The sequence below is a fragment of the Oryx dammah genome, unplaced genomic scaffold (genome assembly GCF_014754425.2).
Source record: "Oryx dammah isolate SB20612 unplaced genomic scaffold, SCBI_Odam_1.1 HiC_scaffold_25, whole genome shotgun sequence".
NCBI classification, from domain to species: domain Eukaryota; kingdom Metazoa; phylum Chordata; class Mammalia; order Artiodactyla; family Bovidae; genus Oryx; species Oryx dammah.
Genome location: NW_024070209.1, coordinates 76145415 through 76169949, shown reverse-complemented (window position 1 = coordinate 76169949; position 24535 = coordinate 76145415).

Below are 24535 nucleotides of genomic sequence, written 5' to 3'. Positions count from 1 at the left end.
GCACCGGGGCTTTCTAACAGTACATAGGCTCTTCATTGCTATGTGAGACGTTCTCTAGTTGTGCTGAACAGGGGCTACTCTCCAGTGGTGGTGCACAGGCTAGGTTGCTCCACTACATGTGGGATCTTAGCTCCCTGACCAGAGATTGAACCTGTGTTTCTGCATTGACAGGAGAATTCATAACCGCTGGCCCACCAGGGAAGATCCCTGCTTTCTGAAGAATAGATAAATGACATGGTTTAATCTTGCTCACTAGCCAGGGATCATTATTACACACATCCACTACAGTGATGGCTGGCAATGTAGTTGGGTCACCAGGCAGTTTGCCCCTGCACCAGGCATTCCTATTCTGGGATTCTTCAAAGCAGAGACCCAAGGATCCTCTACCTCTGCTCTATAATTTGTTCACAAGTTCTAGTGTACAGAATCTGCCTGCCAAGGAGGAGATGCAGGTTTGATCCCTGGGTTGGGAAGATTCCCCTGGAGAAGAAAATCGCAACTCACTCCAGGATTTTTGCCTGGAGAATTCCATGGGCAGAAGAGCCCGGCAGGCTATAGTCCATAGAGTCACAAAGAGTCAGACACAACTCAATGACTACTAAGCAGCAGCAAACAAGATACGCATGAGAAAGGATTCCACATTTTCCTTGGACTTTTCAAGAGGTCTGCATCCAAGTTATTAGGAAACACTGAACTATGCTAAGTGGCCCAGATAACAATTTTTATATTTAACTAAAAACCTATTAAACCAATGCTATCACCTTCATTTGCTAGTAAGGTGCTAAGCACAAAATGCAAGTAAAATAGATTAGTTTTAGAAATGACCTGAATGGGAAGGAAGTGCAAAAGGGGAGAGATATGTGTATGTCTGATTCATTTTGGTATACAGTAGAAACTAACACACAACATAGTAAAGCAACTATATTCCCAAAAAATTAAAAAACAAAACAAAAAAAATAAAATATCTTTAAAAATATGGACTTGTAACTCCACTAGAGTTATCTTCCTTAGTGACTCAAAGGAGTTGTCTGATAAACAGAATAGCTGAATTCCATACTGGTTAATTGACTAGCAGAAATCCACATGTTAACTTTCCATGATCTTATTTCTCCTTTAGAATCCCCTGAATCTCCAGTATTGCATATTTGCTTCCCTGGGTCTCATTAGTCACCTTGAGGTTTGTCTTATTTTCCATCATTTCAAGTAACTCAAATTGCATATATACTTCCTCCTTCAGGCGGAGGTACAACATAATATCTGGACCTGACATTTGAGGCTTCACTTTAAAAAATTCAATTACATTGTAACTGGAAAGAATAACATTAATTAGCAATGTAAAATGTAAAAGTAATTAATAACCATAAGCACGTGTCAGATCCATGAAAGGCCAGGCCCCACCCCTACTCACTTTGACCACCTGCCAGACCCTCAATCTCGGTTATTATATGCCTCTAAATTTCAAAACTGCAAACACGGCACTTACTTACAGTATGATTTATTACACCAAACCTGAGCTCTGCTGAGCCCCTCTGGTTTATTATTAATAAGGTACCTGTGAGGTCACCATCAAATCTCAACAAGAGACAAGGTTCCAGAGTGTTAGCAATGGGAAAAAGAAAAAAAAAGAAAAAAACTTGGCTGATAAAAAAACCGGAATTATCTCCCAAAATTGAGCCCACTCCATTTGGCAAAATTAAACAAACAAACAAAAATGTACCTTGACAGTTTTGTGAGTCGAGTACTGTGTTTTGCAGTTTTAAATAATGCAAATGAAAAATTATGTCATCGTTCATGAAAACCCTTTAGACAATTAGCTACCTGTTTCACAGTGGAATTTCAGAGTTCATTCTCATTATTACGGGGAACAAATGAGATCGCAAATTAATGGAATTTTTCTTCCTGATACTGGGAGGTGCTGTTTAAGATGGGAGACTAAATGTTTACCAGGAGGTGAGGGAGGACCCATGTAACTGGGAGGACACCAGTTATATTTGTTTTTTGAACAAGGACTGATTTTGAGAGGGGGCAATTTAAGTGATGCTCTAGTAACATAGGGCTGAACATCTAGCTAAAAATTACTCTGAATTTATTTGGCACTTATTATGCTTTTAATGCTTCCCAGGTGGAGCAGTGGTAAAGAATCCATCTACCAGTGAAGGAGACACAGGAGATGCGGGCTCCATCCCTGAGTCAGGAAGATCCCCTGGAGTAGAAAACGACAACTCACTCCAGTATCTTTGCCTGGAAAACTCCATGGACAGAAGAGGCTGGTGGGCTACAGTCCACAGGGTCACACAGAGTCAGACATGACTGAGCACACACAGTTTTTAATAAAAGAGAAAAATGTTTCACCCACAGATCTTGTTGTCCATAAGCTTATGGTCCATTTGGAAAACTCAAACAGAATATTTACGGAAGAGTACATCACTGAACTGCATCTCATGTTGAGTCTCTGAGGAGGGCAGGTGTACTCAGGGCAGGTTTTCTGGAGGAGATGTAGCTTGAACTCCAGTTGGAGGCTAAGCATTAGGGAGAAGGGAGGCAAGTAGTTCAGTCCAGTGGGCAAGAAACAGGAACAGCCGTCAAGACATTGAGAAGGGGGAAGAGAGAGAACTGTAAAAGCACAGCGCCAGATGGTGACTGCAGTCATGAAATTAAGACACTTGCTCCTTGGAAGAAAAGCTATGACCAACCTAGACAGCATATTAAAAAGCAGAGACATTACTTTTCCGACAAAGGTCTGGCTAGTCAGAGCTATGATTTTTCCACTAGTCATGTATGAATGTGAGAGCTGGACTATAAAGAAACCTGAGCGTTGAAGAATTGATGCTTTTGAATTGTAATGTTGGAGAAGACTCTTGAGAGTTCCTTGGACTGCAAGGAGATCCAACCAGTCCATTCTAAAGGAAATCAGTCCTGAATATTCACTGGAAGGACTGATGCTGAAGCTGAAACTACAATATTATGGCCACCTGATGCAAAGAACTGACTCATTTGAAAAGACCCTGATGCTGGGAAAGATTGAAGGTGGGAGGAGGGGGGATGACAGAAGATGAGATGCTTGGATGGCATCTCTGACTTGAAGGACATGAGTTTGAGCAAGCTCCAGGAGCTGGTGATGGACAGGGAAGCCTGGTGTGCTGCACTCCATGAGGTTGCAAAGAGTCGGACATGACTGAGCAAATGAACTGAATTGAACAATTCAAAGGATGCATTCTGTATTATTTGAAGTCTGAACTGTGATTAATGTACATGTCTGTGACCACCTGTTCAACGACTACTACAAAGTGAATCTAAATATACATGAAAGTGTTAGTCAGTCAGTCGTGTCTGGCTCTTTATGACCCCATGGACTGTAGCCCACCAGGCTCATCTGTCCATGGAATTCTCTGGCAAGAATACTGTAGTGGGTTGCCATCTCTTTCTCCATAGAATCTTCCCGACCCAGGGATCGAATCTGGGTCTCCCACATTGCAGGCAGATTATCATCTGAGCTACCAGGGAAGCCCCAGATATACATGATGAATGAACAAATGAAATAATTTATGATTGAATGAAATGTGAGCTGGACTTTATATAACCTTGATTTGTCTATTACATCACCTTTTAAAGGACATCAGTGCTGCATAATTAAGACTTTAGGATCCATGGCTGGATATCAAGAACCGTGTCCCAGAGTCCAGCAAGTCTGACATAATATTCTAGCTTTTCTGACTACCAGCTGGGTGACCTTAGGTAATTCATTTTCACACACTAGCCTCATTTTTTCCTTATCAGTAAAATAAAGACACTATAAATAAAGACCTAACCAATTTACTGTGAAGCCCAAATAAAAAACAATGGATAAAGGGCTAACTCTAGGGCTGGATACATTATAATTTGATATTAAACATATACATACCAGGAAAGACAATGATGCTAGGAAAAATGTCTATCCAAAAGTGAGCTTTATTAATAAGTTTAATTTATTTTATTATAGATCCTTGTTTATGGGAATAATTGATATTGGATTCTGATTGTCCTCACTGGGATATGCTGGAAGACAGCTTTTGTATTCTTTCTAAGCTCCCGAGACATCAGCGCTCATGTTGTTTTTGTCATCATGTCTAAATGTATAGAGTTGACTTTCCTGGTGGTCCCAGGGATTAAGACTCTGCACTTCTAATCCAGGGCGTGTGGGGTTCAATCCCTCGTTAGGGAACTAAGATCCCACATGCCAAGTAGTGTGACAAAACACACACACACACACACACACACATACACACACACATTTAGAGCAAAAGGGAGCACCATCAAAGCACTTTTTCTTAAATATTCTATCTTCTGACTACACTTCTTTTTAGCAAACCTGGAATGCAGTGCAGTTTTCCAGAATTGTTGGCTTTATTACCAGAAATAATACACAGCATGAAAGCCATTTGTTGAGTCAGAGTCAAACACTGACTTGCATTAGGGAAGAAAAGTTTTGGTGAAAAGTTTAGAACGCTTCGCTTAATGAAAACCAGGAATGGTCTAGATATATGTGCAAGCACTGGCTGTGAGAGTTCCTTAAAAGTACTACTTGCTGATGGAGTTAATTGTACACAAGCTCCCATCCTTCACTGGCTTCTTAACTCCTGAAGGTAGATCCTATTTCTTATTTTAGTGACATTACTTCACTGAAATATTGATGTGTACAACAAGACAGTCTTTCTCTCTCTATCTCCTTCTGCCTACCAGCCTTCCCATCCTCCTTTCTTCCCTTTTCAATTTTTACTGAGTCAAACCCCATCACATTACTGTTTACCTATGGAAATGTTTGGGTTTCACTGTCCTTCTGGATGAAAGGATGAGGGCTTCTATGTACATAAATCTTCTATGGGATTATTTCTGGACACACTTGTCATTATTCTGTGTGTAATCATGTTAGGTATCTGGAGCAATAGCAGGAGATTGATTATAGAATCTGGAAGACTATGTAAAAACTCTAGCTTTATGATGAGTAAACAGATACCCCTGAGATTATTGTGCAGTTGAACAAAGGTCCTTTGTCAGGGCAGAGAAGACCTAAGAAGCAGCAGAGGAAGGAAAGAGCCTTCTGAAAGCTGAGAAATGGGCCTGTCTCCTCATGTCCCCTGTCCACTCCCTCAAAAATATATAGATCAGACCTCAGACAGAGTTTCTGGTGTGCTGTCTTAATAAGGGCTTGTGTGAAACAAAACCAACAGGACAGGGAGAATAGATAAATGATAGGTCAATAGATGGTAGTGGATAGATAGGTAGATAAATAGATAGATGATAGATAATATTTATTAGAAAGAAGTAGCTCCCATGATTATGGAGACTGACAGCTTCTAAGACCTGGAGTCAGCAGCTGGAGACCTGGAAAGAACTGATGTTTCAGCATGAGTCCAAAAACAGGAAAGAAATGATATTCCCTTTCCAGGCAGGAATCAGGGGTGTTTCCTTTTACTTGCAGGAGGGGCAGCTTTTCTGTTTTATGCAGGGCTTCAGCTGACTTGATAAGGCCCACCCACCCACATGAGAAAGGGCGATCTGCTTTACCTAGTCTGTGGATTCAAATATTTATAACATCCTCACAGCCATTCCCAGAGTGATGCTTATACCAGATATCTGGGCACCCCAGGGTCTAGTCGAGTGGACACAAAAGGCGATCTCTCACAGGTATAAAGAGGTTTGGATATCAGACAATCAGTAGTGAGTGATGGAAGTGCTCTGAATGGGGGAGGAAGAAATCCTACTCCTTCAGGGTCCACTTTGGGTCACTGTCTCCAGAGATGTTTGCCCCAGGTCACCATGTGTTCTGAGAAAAGTCCAGGGAAGAATTGATGTTTGTGAAATATTTCTTCCCTACAATCCTATTTTTATTTCCAACTATTCTTGTTCATAAGTCTGGATATGGGGCTTAGGTAAATACTCAATATTCTCATCTTGTGTCTTATTAATCTTTTTCTGACCACTTAATGCCTATTGTGAGCATCAGGTAGAAAAGCTGAAACCCATCTCTGCAGTGGCTCATTAAAGCTCAGAGAGAAATGTCCAGAAAATACTTTTCAGTGCTTAGTTTTGGGACTGTCATCTATTGGGGTTCACATGTTATCTCTGCTGAAAGGTTTTCTTCTTTTCTCTGTGTGGACCTGGCTCGTAACAGAGCCAGTGAGATGAGAAAGGAGGGCTGCACGTCTGCATCTGAGCATATTGTTATCATCCTGATATCTTTGCCAAAATACTTTCATTCACTATTAGCAAAATAAGAGATGAAAAAAATAGCTTTCTGAAAGCACTCAAATCTTTCCCATTGACAGAGCACAGGAGGCTAACACAGATGGTAGGAAGACAAAATGTGACTGAACGAGCTAGAGATTTGATCCTCATGTTGCTGCATAATTGATCTGACTGATTTTTGAATTTGCCAAATTAACCATGTGAGTGATACAGACACTGCATTCTTCCAGGGAGAAGTCCTTTCTCTTCAAAAGGTGTGTTCTTTGAAAGAAGCCTCTGCCTCGTCTGTCACCAGATCTTGTTTGCCACTGCGCTGTGATGACAGGACAGCATAGGTACGGTCCCTCCTCCAGACATGGGGCATGAGTGGGAAACCAAAGGTTTATGCCAAGAATGGGTGGGGTGCTGCTCATATGAGAAAGGGCTTTTATCCCAACTTAGCTTAATGAAATACAGTAGCGTGTCAACATTTTGAAACCTCCATTGACAAATGGACATGAGAAAAGAAAGACAACTTTTGAAGTGGTATAGACTCTGGATCTCAGAGAAGAGCTTCTCAGGGTGGAAGATGATCACATTGTTCTACACAACCTTGGCCATACAAATGAGCTGTGCTGAGGTCTGCAAAACATACCTACGCAGATGAAAAGACTGGAAGCACAGAGGTATGAACACTCTTCTCAGGCAGAATGAAATACGGAAGACAAAATGATTTTAACTCTTCCTACCTAGCCTTACGTCCTTTAAAAACATCTATTTGTTCTATTTGTTTATTTTTTAAACAATTGCATATTGCCTGTTTCCATACCACTCACTCCTGCCCCATTCTCCCTAGTGAAAGACCCACAAGTTCAGAAACATTGTTTTCTCTCATTCATATTTATATTTTCAGAATCTAGAACAGTACATGGAATGAAGTAGATTTCCAGGAACTATATTTGGATGATTTGATCAACAATATACAAAGAGTGAGAAATATTCTTTTTGGCCCTTGAAATCAGAAAGAAAATAAAGTGCAAGCAGGTTCAGCTTGAGAAAGAAAAGGGTGAGTTAAGGGAATTCCCTTGTGGTCCAGTGATTAGGACTCTGTCTTTCACTGCCGAGAGTGTGGGTTCAATCCCTGGTGGGGGAACTAACATCCCTGCAAACCACATGGGGCAACTGGAAAAAAAAAAAAAAGAAAGGAAAAAAGGGTCAATTGACCCAAGAGTCCCCACAGCCAAGAAAGAAAGGAAGAACATTCTCGGGGTAAATAAATATGTGTGCATACTCAGAAGTGTCTGACTCTCTATGACCCTGTGGACTGTAGCCCACCAGGCTCCTCTATCCATGGAAGTTTACAGGCAAGAATACTGGATGGGGCTGCTATTTCCTCCCCCTGGGGATTTTCCCAACCCAGGAATCAAACCCTAATCTCTCATGTCTCCTGCTTTGCAGGCAGACTCTTTACCACTGAGCCACCTGGGAATCCCCAAAATAAATGAATAGAGTTACTTAATGCTATCCCATCTGAACCCTCAGGCTCCAAGTGGCAAGACTGGAAGTCAAGATTGAGCTGTGACACACTGACAGGGAAATTTTGGATAACTTATGGAAATTAATCAAATGCTTATAAATGAAGCAGCAAGTGGTAGTCCTCATACACGGGGAACTTTTAACAAACATTCGTGATATGTGAATTAAAGTGATGCATTTCTGTGGTGACATCCAACAGTAATGGGAGCAAAGGAAAAATTGAAAAATGTCTCTTTAACTGAGGAAAACAGCTCACCACTTTCTCCCTGCATAAGGTAAGAATATTAGTCTAGCAAAGCAACTAAAATCTGGTTTAATTTTAAGATATGGTCTCAATAATATAAGCTAAAGTGAATAAAATGGAAATAAGAAATTGAAACTTTGAGAGAGAACATGAGCAAATGAGGGGAATCTGGGGTCAGAGGTGAAAGTGGGTAGCATTTTCCCACAAGGAGAGAGGACATTTGATCTCTGACCTCTGGGGACAGGAGGTAAAGATAGTTACAAATAAATAATGCCTTCTAGCTCGGTGGGAGAGAGGATGTATTTAGAGAAATTATTCATGGCTTCTCCAACATTCTTCAAGAACTAAAAGGCAAACTTATCTGCTGAGAATAAAAGTATGCACTTGGATAACATTTTTAAGAGACTATTGAGGTTTTAAAATGGTAATTGAGAAGATTCAGAGCAATCCTACCTGGGAAGAAAATCCCAAACAATTGCTGAGTGATACTGGGCTTCCCTCGTAGCTCAGCTGGTAAAGAATCTGCCCGCAATGCCGGAGACCTGGGTTCGATCCCTGGGTTGGGAAGATCCCCTGGAGAAGGGAAAGGCTACCCCCTCCAGTATTCTGGCCTGGAGAATTCCATGAACCGCATAGTCCATGGGGTCGCAAAGAGTCAGACATGACTGAGTGACTTTCACTTCACTTCACTGAGATTCTTAGGGTTTCTCTGGTGGCTCAGCAGTAAAGAACCTGCCTGCAATGTAGGAGACATGGCAGGAGTCACGGGTTCAATCCCTGGGTCAGGAAGATCCCCTGGAGAAGAAAACGGCAGCCTGCACCAGTATTCTTCCTGGAGAAACCCATGAACAGAGGAGCCTGGTGGGTTATAGTCCTTGGGCTCACAAAGAGTTGGATACAACCTAGTGATTGAGCATGGGCATGCGCTGAAACTCTTAGGGTAGTGGATGGACATGGATTTACTGTGTCACTCACAGGCATGAGGATGGTGTCTTCTTCAAAATTCCCAGTCACTCAGCTATGCAAACAGAGTGTATACATCATGGCATCCACCCTGGCCTCGTCCACCTAGAGAGGGGTGGACAGTACCCAACAGTTCTAGTGAGAGAGGAGTTTGGTTGCATCACCTCCCTCAGGGGGTGGCACAACTAAGTCCCCTGGCCCCAGTCACTTCACACCTAGAGGACAGAATCATCTCTCAGATTCTTCAGGCACCTTGCCAACAGCAGAAGAAATCCACACCATTTTCCATAGCCACTGTGTGACATGTCTCTTCATGATATGGCCCCGCCTGCCTCCTCAACCTTATACCTTTAATGAAAATGAAAAGTGAAAGTTGCTCAGTCGTTCTGACTGTTTGTGACCCCATGGAATTCTCCAGGCCAGAATACTGGAGGGGGTAGCCATTCCCAACCCAGGGATCAAACCAGGTCTCCTGCATTCCAGGTGGATTCTTTACCAGCTGAGCCACCAGGAAAGCCCTTTATCTTTCATGTCTCTCTGTCAAATCCATCTCAGGGTCTTGTGGATTCTTTTCCAAATGGGGACTGATTTCTGCCTTACATATACCTGCTAGAATGTTTCAGTTCTCTGCGGTTTTGCACAATCTGTTCCTTCTTAAAACTTCTTCCCCCTACCCCCACCTGGGGATTGAGAGTCACTGTTCCCAACAGTCATCATATATCACTCTGACTGTCAAGCTCTCACTTCGTAATTTCAATGAATTTTGATATATGCAAAGTGAATCACTCTTTTCCTTATACAAATTTTATAACCTGTCTGTATTTCCAAACTTATTTTATTGTAATTATGCATTTAAATAATGTTTCTCCTACTCGGTTTGGATCACATTAATAACAATGACTTCCTAGCGCTTTTTTTTCTCTTTATCCTCAGGACCTAGATATTGTGTAAAGCACAGGGTTTTCTCAGCACTCATTGGCCTGAAGACATGGTGGTTGTAGGATTAGGTCTCAGGGATAATGTAAATTTGAACAGGGAAGGGGCACCAAGAGACCAATTCTGAGAGAAAGAAAGATGCAAAGAGACTTAGGTTTGGAAGATAATGACAGACTTGCCTTGATAAACTGCTTCAGAGAGTAGGATACAATATGGTTACAAAGGTCAGGAAAATTTTAAAACTCCTATAATGGATCTCAGATATTATAGAAATTAATAATTCCAATGATTAAAAGGCCTTCATTCTCATATGCAAAACAGCTTAGGAGATGAAATTACTAAAAAAAAAAAAAAAATTAACATCACATTAAGACATTCACCAGTCAACTGTTTTCTACAGCCATATGTAAAATTATTTTCTTTATTCACTTAGCTGAATTCTTGAGGAGTTAAATTATTTAAAACATCAAAAAACAAACCTATTCTAAAATGAAAAATGCCATACTTAAAATGAAATTACAAATGACAGAAGCCAGACACAAAAGAGTACAGTTCCATATGATTCCATTTCTTTGAAGTACAAAATAATGAAAACACACTGATCTGTGTTGTCAGCCATCAGGATAGAAGTTTACACTACTGGATGTGGTGGAGATGAGGATGGACCAGGAAGAGAGCTTTGGACTGCCAGATTATTCTCTCTCTCTTTCTTTCTTTTCTCTTTAAAATTTAAGTGCTAGCTACACAGATCTGTTCTAGCTACACAGATTATGAAAATGTATCATAAGTGCTAGCTACACAGATTATGAAAGTATATAAAATTGTACCTTTTCCTGGATATATTTCACTTAAATAAAACAATTTAAAATGTATAAGTGAGGATGAGCATAAAGTATACTCAGATATCTAATTCACAGAAAAGGTTACTGTGTGTGATGTTAAAAGTGCTCCAACCAATTCATTCAAAAAGGACAAATAACCCAGGAAAAAAATGGGCAAGGAATAATAACAAGAAATTCCTAGAAGGCATACAAATGACTAATAAGCATGTCTAAGATTTATATTTCATTATTGATCTGGAAGGTACAGAATCAAACAAATCCTAGCTACTGTTTTTCATCTAGCACTTAGCAAACATTATGAAGATGGATAAAGCCACAGTGGAAGCCTTTACTGGGTACATGCTATGTGATAATACACTTCTATATGCTCTATTTTATTCTTATGTTGTTGTTTAGTCGGTAAGATGTGTCCAGCTCTTTTGCCACCCTGTGGAATGAAGGCCACTAGGCTCCTCTGTCCATGGGATTTCCCAGGCAACATACTGGAGCAGATTGCCATTTCCTGCTCCAGGGGATCTTTCTGATCCAGGGATAGAACCCACATCTCTTGGGTTTCCTGCATTGTCAGGCAGATTCTTTACCACTGAGCCAACTGGGAATAATCCTCATTTAACTTGTGGTCTGATTTTTAATCTCTACATGAGAGAAAATAATAGTACTTTTCTCATATAGTAAGTGATAAAGTTTCAGACACGAGTTAGTGACTGAACAGCAACAACAGAAAGGTGATAAAATTGGTCTGTAAATCAGGCAGTCTGACCTCAAAACCCATTAATGAAACTACCTTTTTCTGTTGCATCTCTATTGGAATTTTGAGTGTTAGTAATGAACATCTTTCCTCCTTGATATTTTCTGATTCATAAACTAGACAAGAGTAATGAGAGGATTTTTAAAATTATATGTTAATTCCATAATAGTGATTGTTAAAGTTGCTACTTTAATACTTTTCCATGCCAGGGAACTGAGCACAAGTTTCCAAAAACTAATTTAAAGGCAACTCCTCATAGACCTTTTAAAAAAAGTAAAATTGTATATTATAACATATTCTACTATACATATTTAAATAATTATGCAAATATGAATATTATAATATATTTGACATATGACATTGTTTAAATTTAAGATGAGCAAAATGTTGATTGGATACATTTACATACTGTAATATGATTGCCATTGTAGTGATAGCTAGCATGAAATTCATTTAATTGTACAACTGAAGTGGAACAAATATTGGGCTTAAGTTTAAAGAACAGAATATTTAGTCATAAACACTGAGAGTAGAAATGCTATAACTAAACAAATAGTAGGAAATAGAGTAACTTTTTTCATCTCTTGTAACCTAGAAGTGAAAAATAGGTTGTTAAAAGAACAAAAAACATAAAAAGTAAATATTACTAATTTTTTCTTTGCTAAGTAGATACTACTTTTCAAAAACCTACTACTAAGTAGATAGTACTTTTCAAAAAACCTAATGGTTAATTATATAATGTTAAAGTTGCCTTTAACTACTGGAAGAAAGCATACAAACTTTCAAAATTCAGTTCAGTTCAGTCGCTCAGTTGTGTCCGACTCTTTGCGACCTCATGAATCGTAGCACGCCAGGCCTCCCTGTCCATCACCAACTCCTGGAGTTCACTCAGACTCACGTCCATCGAGTCAGTGATGCCATCCAGCCATCTCATCCTCAGTCGTCCCCTTCTCCTCCTGCCCCTAATCCCTCCCAGCATCAGAGTCTTTTCCAATGAGTCAACTCTTTGCATGAGGTGGCCAAAATACTGGAGTTTCAGCTTCAGCATCATTCCCTCCAAAGAAATCCCAGAGTTGATCTCCTTCAGAATGGACTGGTTGGCTCTCCTTGCAGTCCAAGGGACTCTCAAGAGTCTTCTCCAACACCATAGTTCAAAAGCATCAATTCTTTGGTGCTCAGCTTTCTTCACAGTCCAACTCTCACATCCATACATGACCACAGGAAAAACCATAGCCTTGATTAGACGGACCTTTGTTGGCAAAATAATGTCTCTGCTTTTCAATATTATCAGAATTCAAATGCAAAACGCAGCAGAGAAAATTACTATATAGAAAAAGATTTTAAAAGTACAGGAAAATGTCATGAAAAATCTAAAGCCAAACTTATCTGTCATATATATGCATGTGTAGATTGGCTAAAACCACCAATTGAATGAAACAATATCTGTTGGACTGCAAATCAAAACTTCATATACTCCATATAAGACACACTTAAATCATTCAGAAAGGTTATCAAAGTTTTAAATTATAGTGAGTTGGTAAAATGTCCTTCACCCACACAGTTGGAAACTAAAACTAATGATGTGATTTAAGGAAACAGAGATTAATCATAAGAAGCCCTCTGTTATTTCTGAACCACGTTGAGAACTTAATTCAAGAACACGGATGAAGAGGAATCAGTGGCTCTTTTGGGAAAATTACACTGGGGAAAAGGTTTGGACTCAAGGTTCATTCTTTAGTCCCTGAACTGAACTGATTCGCTCGAGGAAAACATCTGTAAGAACTCTGGCCCCAGCAACCTGTCACAAGAAATGAAAGTGAAAGGTCCACATGTGAAGGAGGGGGTGAGAAAGGGAGTAAGATGAGAGACAGAAAGACAGAAAGAAAACGCGTGCATGTGCTTGGGATGGTGAATGGGTGTTACTTGGTGCCTTATGAAACGGGAAACTGGAGTCTTTTGAACCAGTTTATGAGTGAGTTGTATGATTACTCACTTCAAGGGGATGCTGAAGGGGGTATAAATTTGGGGAGAAAGACTATAATTCTACTTTACGCATCTTGACTTTAAAGATGCCCAAGAAGATACATCAAGTAGACTGTTGGGTGTGTAAGTCTGGAACTAAAAGTAGAGCTTACGCTTTCTCCCCCTTTCCTCTGTCTCACTGTGGGATCTTTGTTACTCATTTACTTTGCATAATAATAAAAATGTTATTTCTTCCAATACCGTGTCTTTGTACTCTACTACATACGTGACATCAGTGTTGAGCACAAGGAGTTTTATTTATTTTTTACCATAGTCTTTCCTTTCACGATTTGTGACTAGATTTATGGTCAGGTCTTCTTTTTTTTTTTTTTAACTTACTTTGCCTTATTTCTTTTCAAATTTTCTTTTGTAAGATTCTCTCACAGGGAGAATAGTTCCTTAATTTTATCCTCGTTTGAGAATATCTTCTAACATTTGAACATGAACGATAACTTAGCTTGTTGTGATAGTTTGGTCATGTACTAGGTCCCCATGAACAGGTAGACTTTTTATAAGAATTCACTATGGTTCTCTATATCTTTGAATATCAGATGTAATTTTTTTTTTTACTTGTGATATTCATAGATATAGAGAACAAATGAGTGGTTAAAAGTAGAGGGTAGGGTAAGATAGAGGTGGGAAGTGGGAGGTACAAAATATTGGGTGTAAGACAGGTTCAAGGGTGTATTGTATAACATGGAGAATATAGCTGATATTTTATAGTAACTGTAAATGGAAAGTAACCTTTAAAAATTATATTAAAAATGAAAAAAATACATTTGGCATTTTTTTTTAAGTCACTATGGTTGTTGATAATTAGAAAGTGAGCCTGAACTTCTTCACTTTGGAGTTAGTTTCTTTTCTGCTTCAGATGACTGAAAATGCCTTTCCCAATTCATGAAGTTCAATAATTTAATGAGGATATGTTGTGATGGCAGCTGCTCTGTATGAATTCTTGTGCAAAAGACAAATACTGTATTTGTTAAAATCAAGTTTAATCCAATTATCAGCAACCCTCCCCATCCCCAAAAGACAGTGAGTTAAGAAGATAATAGTTTATTCTCTTCTCATATTCAAGAAATCTTGCAGAAGCCTCTGTGTTACCATTCCAGGAAGCATAAAGAGAAATGCCAGGAAATGAGCAAACCATCTTCCTTTGATAATACTTCTTAAAATTTGAACATACTTTCTTGCTTACATCCTGTTGGCCAAAATTTAGTTATATGATCACAGCAGAGTACCAAAGGCAGGGGGGGAAACGCTGTTTTTATTCCAAGCAAGCTTTTCCCAAATCCTCTGCTTGCACTGATATGGTTTGATACAGTCTGAATTGTCTTTGACTCTTTCCCACCTCACATGAGAGCCATTTGCCTACCTCTCTGAGCTTCCCTTTGAGGATGAGATAGTATACTTATTATCTTTTCTGTATCTTCAGGGTACAGATGGGTTTGAGGGAGAGGAGATGGCAGAGAGAACACAACTAGAGAGAGATATAACCTATCTTAGAAGCCATGGACTCTGCAATCTCTTCTGAGATCATTTAGCTTATATAAGACACCCGTGGTGGATTCATGTCAATGTATGGCAAAACCAATACAGAATTGTAAAGTAAAATAAATAATAAATAAATAAATAAATTAAAAAAAAAAAAAGAATGGATCCTATGCCCACTGAGTAATACCCCTGGTCTCAGTCCAAAGAATATCCTTAGTTTCCATCAGAGAGAACCAGTCATCCTATTCCTCATTCCTTTCACTCACCTTTAACACTGAAACAGTCATTTCCACTTTGCTATGAAGAAGTCAGAAGAGGTGACAATATACTAAAACCTGTGGAGAAGACTCGTTTTTAATAATTCAGTCTAAAAGCTGGGGGAGCTAACCCCAGGACTCTCAGAAAATGTATATAAAAAATGAGCAAATGTACTGAGGCCCATGTAAAATATTTGAATATAATAAAACCATAACACTAATCTAAATGGCAAGAATTGATATTATAAAATTGCAAAAAGAGAAAAAAAAACTTCAAGTATTAATTTGTAAAGTCTAATGCAAATCAATTCTATCCTGGCTTGATTTCCTTAAGAACTGAAAAAATAAGTCAAATTATAGGAACAATTTATATGAAAGGATAAATGTGTAAACATTTCAAATAAGTTTTTATTTTAAGTAAAGAGTAATGAGAATAGATTTTCTCTACCAGAGAGTAAAATACATTTTAAAGTTGTAATAATTAAAATATGTGGTTTTAGGCCGAGAAAAAGCAGATGCATTAGTACCATATGTTGGAAAATTCAGAGAAAATATTATTTATAAAATCATAGTATATGATCAATTAAGTCTTTCAAACCCAAGGAAAAGGGCACTAAAAAAAAAAAAAAAAACAAACTAAACACCCAGAAAAAAGCTAAATAAGATCCCATGTGCATGCGAGTGAAGTTGCTTCAGTCATGTTCGACTCTTTGTGACCCCATGGACTGTAGCCCACCAGGCTCCTTTGTCCATGGGGTTCTCCAGGCAAAATTACTGGAGTGGGTTGCCATTTCCTCCTCTCAGGGATCTTCCCGACCCAGGGATTGAACCTGTGTCTCTTGGGTGTCCTGCACTGGCAGGAGGGTTCTTTACCACTAGTGCCACCTGGGAAGCCCCAACAAATAAGATCCCATATTTGATGCCAAAAAAGGATAAAATGTAATAAATATTGAAACTCAGAAAATGTGTCCAAGTAGTAAGAATATTTTACTACATATTCATTAGTGAAAACTATGATTGCATCTGCTTACCAAACACACCACTGAAAGTAAATCTTAGGAGGTCTGAGTGAGATCAGTGAGTTAGTTGTCTTAATGTCAATATCCTGGTCATGATAACTGACTACAGTTTTCCAAAATGTCACTTTGGATACAGGATGCTTGGGGCTGGTGCCCTGGGATGACCCAGAGGGATGGTACGGGGAGGGAGGTGGGAGGGGGGATCCAGGATGGGGAACAGCTGTACACCCGTGGCGGATTCATGTTGATGTATGGCAAAACGAATACAATATTGTAAAGTAAAAAAAAAAAAAAAAAGTCACTTTGGGGGAAAACTGGGCAAAATATACAAAGGCTCTCTTGTTAATCTACATTTACTTCAATAAAAACTTTAAGTAAAAGCCTATAAAGTCAGAAGTAGACCCTACAATAGGTAATAACAGAAAAATTGAGGTTCCAGATCCAACAAACCTTAGACCTTTCCTTCCAACCTCCATTGTTAGTGTTGATACTTGTACATCACATACTTAAGTGTCACAATAAGGGATGTGGGCAGAATTGGAATTAGAGTGGAGCAAAAACTGTAATAGTGATGTCCATTAAACCATAATCTTGGGTCACTGTATCTTTAGTTTCAGTAATGATCTACCAGATGTCACAGGATCAATCAAATTAACTAACGGTCTACAAAGCAAACAAAAGTTTTTCTTATTAAGCCAGAACCATGACTATGAATTTACATTTAATTTTTACATGGAAAATATACTGCTGAGAAAAGCATATTACGAAACAGTACAAGGAGCAAGATACTATCTGGGGGGAATCATACATACACAAACATACATGTAGGTAAAAGAAAGTGCTTCTGTGACTCATGGTCTTTCTTTGAAACTTTTATGCTTTCTGGGAGAGTGTGCATAAGATTCTGCTTCTTGAACACAATGAAGACCGAGAACAGAGAATGTCATCACAGAATGTTTTCTGCACCAGCCTTGAATTCTCTATCAATTTCACTGACCCTTCAGAGCAATAAATTGTGATTGTAATATTTGACATCTTCAGGCTCCTCAAGGTCACATTATTCAAAACTTGATCTCTGGCCTGCGCTCAATTAATTTCTGATTGCAATTTATTTAATAACTGTCCCCTATCTGCCCTCGTTTAATTTCTGATTGCAATTCATTTGTTTGCAAAAACTCACTACCATCAAAGATATGGCCTCAGATGAACAGGTTTCCTTTTAAAGAATATTAGAACCAGGTCAAAGTGTTTTTCTTCCCTAATAACCTACAACAGAGGAAGAGGAAAGCCCATTATCCTTCTGGATGAAATGCTGAGGACTCAGCCTGTGCTTTACTTGGTTTTAAATGTTTCTTATCCCTTCCTTACTACTTCTTAGCATCTCTTCTCTTTTGGCTGCTGTTTGCTTAAAAGGAAATATACCCAACATCTTTGGGGGTGAGTGCTGTACACCAAATCTATCTTTTCTTGTGATGCTGACATATGCTCAACGAGAAAATTATCCCCATCTCAACTGCTTGTCTTAACAGATAAATGTGAATGTAAATGAAGGAAATGAGTGAATAGAGATTTATATTTTTACTGAAGGGGAAAAAAATGTGCTAAATAAACTGAATCTAGTGTCCTACTTAACCAGTCTCAGATGCTGTGCCTAAGTTTACAGAGACAAAGCCCAGTTCTCTGTCAGAGGAAGACTTACATATGCCCCTTCCTGCTATCTCATCTCTAGTTTTCATCCCAAACCAATTGGTAGGCTTGAAATGTTTTCCTCACCCCACTCAGATTTTTGACATTTCTTGAGACTCAGCCTCCAGTACCGGCCCTTTGTTCACAAATCCTCTTGCCTGATGACCATTCTACACACTTGAGCCTGGTTTCTCCAGCCTTACAGACCTGATGGGCTTTAGTTGTATTAATACTTTCCTATTTCCACCTCAGTTCAGAATAGACCACACTTGCAAGTTTTCTTTGCTACAGGACCAAAAGATATTGCATTGCTAATCAACAAGAATCCCACCAAATGCATTTGTGCCATCAGAATTATTCTATGTGCCACAAAGGAACACACACACACACAATGTCTGTGTGGCTACTTAAAGTCACAGTCAAATTTAGGAGTCCTGAAATTGCAGAGTCTATGGGTAATGTAAAGATTAGCAATCAAATAGTTAACCTGAATTTAATGTTATAAACATTAACTGGCAATAAGTTCGGGAGCAATTAGAAATACTGAAGAAGTCACATAAATCAATTTCATTGAATTTACTTCAGATCATTTGGCTGACAGCTAAGTGCCTTGTGGTAGATTTATTTTTTTCCCTGTTAATATAATCAGTGGATCAGTTTCCACCAATCTCAATGCTTGGCAGAGTGTCTGACAGGTCCCATGGGTATGAACACCAGGAAATACATTTCTGGGAGAATGAATGGAAGAAAGTGGAAAGAAAGTTTTCATTTCATGAAAACTCAGTGGAAATGACAATAGATTCAATCCATTCTTAACTAATAATTCAATGTAATTTACAGATACACTCACCTCACCTCGCTTCACCATGCAATAGCTACTTAGACAGTGAGGTACAAGATTTTTTTTAAGTCCAATATTCTGTGATATTCATAAATAGTACTGCTGATTTTGAGGGGAGAAGAGAGTTGCCTCCAGTAATAGCGCTTATCTCTAGAATAAAATGTTTGCAGCTACTCTCTTTGGGGCCCTTAAATCTTCAGAACTATAATTTCGTGATACTTTTGTCACTGGTGACATTAAGGGCAGAATCACTTATGAGATCCCTCCATGACTCAGTGACCCTTGTGATTGATATCACATGTGCAATTAGAGTTTATGGAAATGCCATATAATTATGATGATAGTGAAAAATGCAGCTGCTTTTTATGGAGTATTTACTCTATGCTAGCTGCATCTAGACATTATTTTATGTTAAATATCATCATCAAGTGAGGAAAATAAAGGGGCCCTGGAGATCGAAGGCACTTCTTTCAGATATAGGCTTCATTAATTGCCCCTAAAGTAAGCTGTGCTTTAAAGCTCATAGTCAAAATAGTATCTGCAATGATGAAAGTGGCTTCAGAGACAGAACTGAGTTGGAATAAAAACTCCATTATTTACTAGCTTTTCAGTCTTTTCTACACTAAAGTGTCCTTATCTGCACAAGGATGGCAGTGGTGTGTTTCTCACAGAATTGTTTCACAGATGATGTAAGCATCCTGATTCTGACAGTGTCTGATTCAAACTGTTAGGTGTATCATTTGTTAATATTACTATGCATTCATTTCTATATTCTGGGCTTCCCTTGTGGCTCAGCTGGTAAAGAATCTGCCTGCAATGTGGGAGACCTGGGTTTGATCCCTGAGTTGGAAAGATCGCCTGAAGAAGGGAAAGGCTACCCACTACAGTATTCTGGCCTAGAGAATTCCATGGACTCTATAGTCCAGGGTGTCACAAAGAATCAGACACGACTGAGCAACTTTCACTTCATCTCACTTTACTCTTATATTCATTCGTTAATATCTTATTGCTGCCTAGAACTTAATCTCCTGTGTTGGACACTAGAAATGGTCAGTTCTACTTTTCCAAGTGGCATTAGTGCCATTTCAGTAATGCCATGATAATTAAGTTCTCCTCACAAATTCTTCATTTGAAATAGTTGAGAACTTTAATGCTCAGTGTTAGCCATCAATTTCTGTTCTTCCAATACGATAGGTACTAGCCACACAGAATTATTTAAAATTAAGGCAATGAGATAAAAATAAATAAAAATTAGTACTTTTGTCATACCAGCCACATTGCATCTGGAACATTTGTATCATCATAGAAAGTTGTCGGAGAAGGCAATGGCACCCCACTCCAGTCCTCTTGCCTGGAAAATCCCATGGATGCAGGAGCCTGGTAGGCTGCAGTCCATGGGGTCGCTAAGAGTTGGACACGACTGAGCGATTTCACTTCCACTTTTCACTTTCCTGCGTTGGAGAAGGAAATGGCAACCCACTCCAGTGTTCTTGCCTGGAGAATCCCAGGGATGGGGGAGGTTGGTGGGCTGCTGTTTTGGGGTCACACAGAGTCAGACACGACTGAAGTGACTTAGCAGCAGCAGCAGCAGAAAGTTGCATTGGACAGCAACAGATATCTTTACTTGTGTCCTGCTAATGTTTAGGTAACCAGGCAATCATTCATTATTTATACTTTTGAGTTAAAGTATGTTTAGATTCTTTTCTAGAACTATGTTTGTATATGGAGAATAGGGAAAGGGAACATAAAGGTGCTGGGGGAAATCTTCCAGACTTTTCCATCTTAAACATATTCAATTTCTGTGCTACATGCACACTTGTAGCTTAGAAAATTGTCTGTAGATTCAACACCTCTGAAAGAAGACCCTTCCGTGTCTCCAGATCCTGCCATTTTAATTGGCACTCCACTGCTGCCATTACCCAAGGATATTGGTGTGAGCTAACCCCACTCATGAGGCAAAGATATCAGCCTGAGAACAAATGCTCTTGAGTCAAGACGCGAAATCAATCTCAGACAGCCGAGTACATGTGAGACTGTCTAAAATGCTCCTCTGCCCATGAGTTGATCTCTGTGCTCCGTACATCAGCACAAGCCTTAGAAGATTCCAGACAGTATGCTCTGGTAAGTTTAGAACCTGCTGTCAAACACAGACCCAAGTACCACTGCATGTGCGTACACACAAAGCTACAAAAACAAACACAAAAATCAAACAAACACTCACACCCGATGAAGCCAGCCACTCTATTTGAACAGATCCTACTTTCTAAATGAAAGCAAAACTCATCACTTCCCAGGTTAGAACAGCTGAGACCCATCAACTCGCAGAAAACAATTTGTTGAGAGTAGAAGCTGTCACCGGCTATTACCACGTGGAACGTGAAGAGCTGCTGCAGACCTCGGCTCCCAGGCTCAGGCAGGACCGCTCCCATTTCACTTGACAGCTGTGGACATTGGAATAATACAAAACATAACCTAATCAACAGACTGTGAAAAAGCTGAAAGCTAAAGACAGATGTTCAACTGCCATCACCACCTTTCATATTTAATTATATTTATGTGGGGAAAACAAGTGATAAGACCACTCCTTGAAGGAGGCTTACTTTACCATTAACTTAATGATGGGGTGGGTATGGAGTTCCCATGACTCGGTGGTCCTCGAATGGCCTTAATCTAGGCCCTGATGGGAGATGAGCCTCTGTTGAATTAGGCTGTGTTTCATACTACAACCTACACGCTTTTCTTGTTTTTCACTCCCTCCTTACACTCACTCTTCCTTCCCAGACTAGGCCACCGGCATCACATCCATATGCAAGAGTGGCTGAACACGGTTAGCAAACACTGATCACTGCCAAGCAGGCTGAAGGTAAAGACTTTTTTCCAACCTGACTTGAAAACAGCCAACCAGATTTTCCTTTTGCTATTTTGAATCTACAAAGTTCTCAAAGAAAAATGTGATATATTACCTGCTGCAGTGTCTAGTACAGAAAGTCCCCTACATATGAGCCTTCGAGCCTCACACTTCCAAAGATGAGAACATGTCCAATCACATAAATTAGTTCACGTGTCTGGTGTACATTGTCACATGCCTGCTTCTCTACAAGTGGTTGTGCTTTTGTGTACTTTACTGCACAGTACTAAATAGAGTACAGTATCTTTGTTTCAAGCTCAGGATGTCCAGAAGCAAGCTCAAAAGCCACGGCGATGTAACTGGTACTACTGTTCTTCTCAAGGTACTGCACTATAAGAGTAAAAATGTTTTCTTTATTTTTTCATGTTTGTTCTTTATTAGGTAGTATTTGTGTGAAAAGTATTATAAACCTATTACAGTTCAGCACTATGTAGCCGATTGTGTTAGTTAGGTACCTGGGCTAACATCGTTGGACTTAGGAACAAATTGGACTCACGAATGCACTCTTAAATGGAACTCGTAATGTGCAGGACTAATTGTATCTGGAAATGATTTTTTGTAAGCTAATCAGGGAAGGGACAGGCACAAACTGACCCAAAGGCACGCAAATCCCCTGAGCTAAGGGAACAATCTTCCCTCTTTGTTAAGGACCCCTCAGGGAATTAAGAGGATTGTAGGAAACTGAAGAATTCCTGCTTGATCTTTAGTCCAGATCCTTAATTCCATACAGGAATGCAGTCCAAGTATGGATGAATAGAAGATTATTAATTAATTTGTTTGTTTATAAGAAAAACTGGAGATTAGGGTTTTATTTAATACCTAATGTTTAAATATTGTCAATTACTTATATTTTTCCAACATTGCATGGGCTTGTGGTACAGGGGTCAAACAAAACTTGTATGTTATGGATCTCCAATTTTGCAAGCTTTAACTTAAAAGAGTTCAAAGTTACTCTTTATAAGAACAGTGTTTCATAAAACACTGAGAGGTAAAGATAAAAAAGCCCATTTCTGGATGGCAACAAGGATCAGTGAAATGATCACTGGGCTAAAACTGGGAAGACTAGAGCTCTGCCCCAGCTCTTTTGTTTACAAATTAAGTGACTTTGGGCAAATCATATAAATACTCAATTTCTTCCTGTTTACTTTAGGGTCTCACTGGCCATATCTGCTGCTGCTGCTAAGTCACTTTAGTCGTGTCCGACTCTGCGCGACCCCATTGACGGCAGCCCACCAGGCTCCACCATCCCTGGGATTCTCCAGGCAAGAACACTGGAGTGGGTTGCCATTTCCTTCTCCAATTCGTGAAAATGAAAAGTGAAAGTGAAGTCACTCAGTTGTGTCCAACTCTTTGCAACCCCATGGACTGCAGCCCACCAGGCTCCTCTGTCCATGGGATTTTCCAGGCAAGAGCACTGGAGTAGGTTGCCATTGCCTTGGCCATATCTACTTCCTGCTTTTTGAATATTGAACATGAACATATTTTTAAGTTGCAAAGGTTCCTATTACAAGGGAATATAATCTATTGTTAACTTTTAACTATACAAACCACTGAGTACTAATACATGACATTCAAATCATACTACAAAATTGAAGTAAAACTACATGTTCTGACATTAATGTAAGTAATTCCTTCAATTCTATGGAGATCAGTTTTCCTGCTTGTAAAATATAATAATGATACTCTTCAGCCCTATTTGCTGCTGCTGCTGCTGCTGCTAAGCTGCTTCAGTCATGTCTGACTCTGTGCAACCCCATAGACGGCAGCCCACCAGGCTCCCCTGTCCCTGGGATTCTCCAGGCAATTTAGAAGTATATTATAAGATTAAAATAAGTTAAAAGATACTAAGAATTTGGCACAATAAAAGTAAAGTAGCATTTCCAACTTTAATAATTATTACTACTATTTTTTCAAAGGTTTATGTCAAAAAAGAAAATAATGCTGTCATCATATTATCAATATTAATATTAAAGATATTATACATGATACAATTAAAATTTTAAAAAAATATTCTGACCATACATGTGGGATCTTAGTTCCCTGATCAGGGATCAAACTCTCACCCCATGCCCTGGAAGCATAGGTGTCCTAACCACTGGACTGCAAAGGAAATCCCAACAATTTTTACATACCTATTTTATTACATGGGTTTCCCTCATAGCTCAGTTGGTAGAGTCTACCTGCAATGCAGGAGACCCAGGTTCGATTCCTAGGTCAGGAAAGATCCCCTGGAGAAGGAAATGACAACCCACTCCAGTATTCCTGCTTGGAGAATCCCATGGACACAGGCACCTGGTAGGCTACAAGAGCTGGACATGACTGAGTGACTAAGCGCATTTTATTACCCAAAATTAGTACTGAGTAAAATATCTCTAAAAGCTATGTTAGACAGACATACTTGCTGGCCTTGCTAAAATCTAACCCCACCTTTTTTTTTTTTAAACTAAGAATGACCCAGTTTTATTTGAGCAGCAACATTAGTAGCCCCAGGCTCAATATTCTCTTTCCCATAGTCCCTTGCAACATGCAGTCACATAACAGATTACATTGTAACAGAGTAACAAAGCTTCATAGATGGTACAGGAAGTGAAGGCTTTGCCTTATCTATGAAAGGAAACAGAGAGACTGAAACTTTCACCCTTATTTCTACCCTAGATACAAGGGCTATGCCTGAAGCTCCAGAAGAGGTGGCAAAGCCAGGGGAAAGTCAAGGGGATCACAGATAGGCTATTAATGCATTGCCAAAGAGGGAAGCCAATGCTGGTAGTTGACAAGGTCTGTATTATGTGAGTGTGTGTGTGTGTATGTGTGTGTGTGTGCGTGTGTGTGATCTAT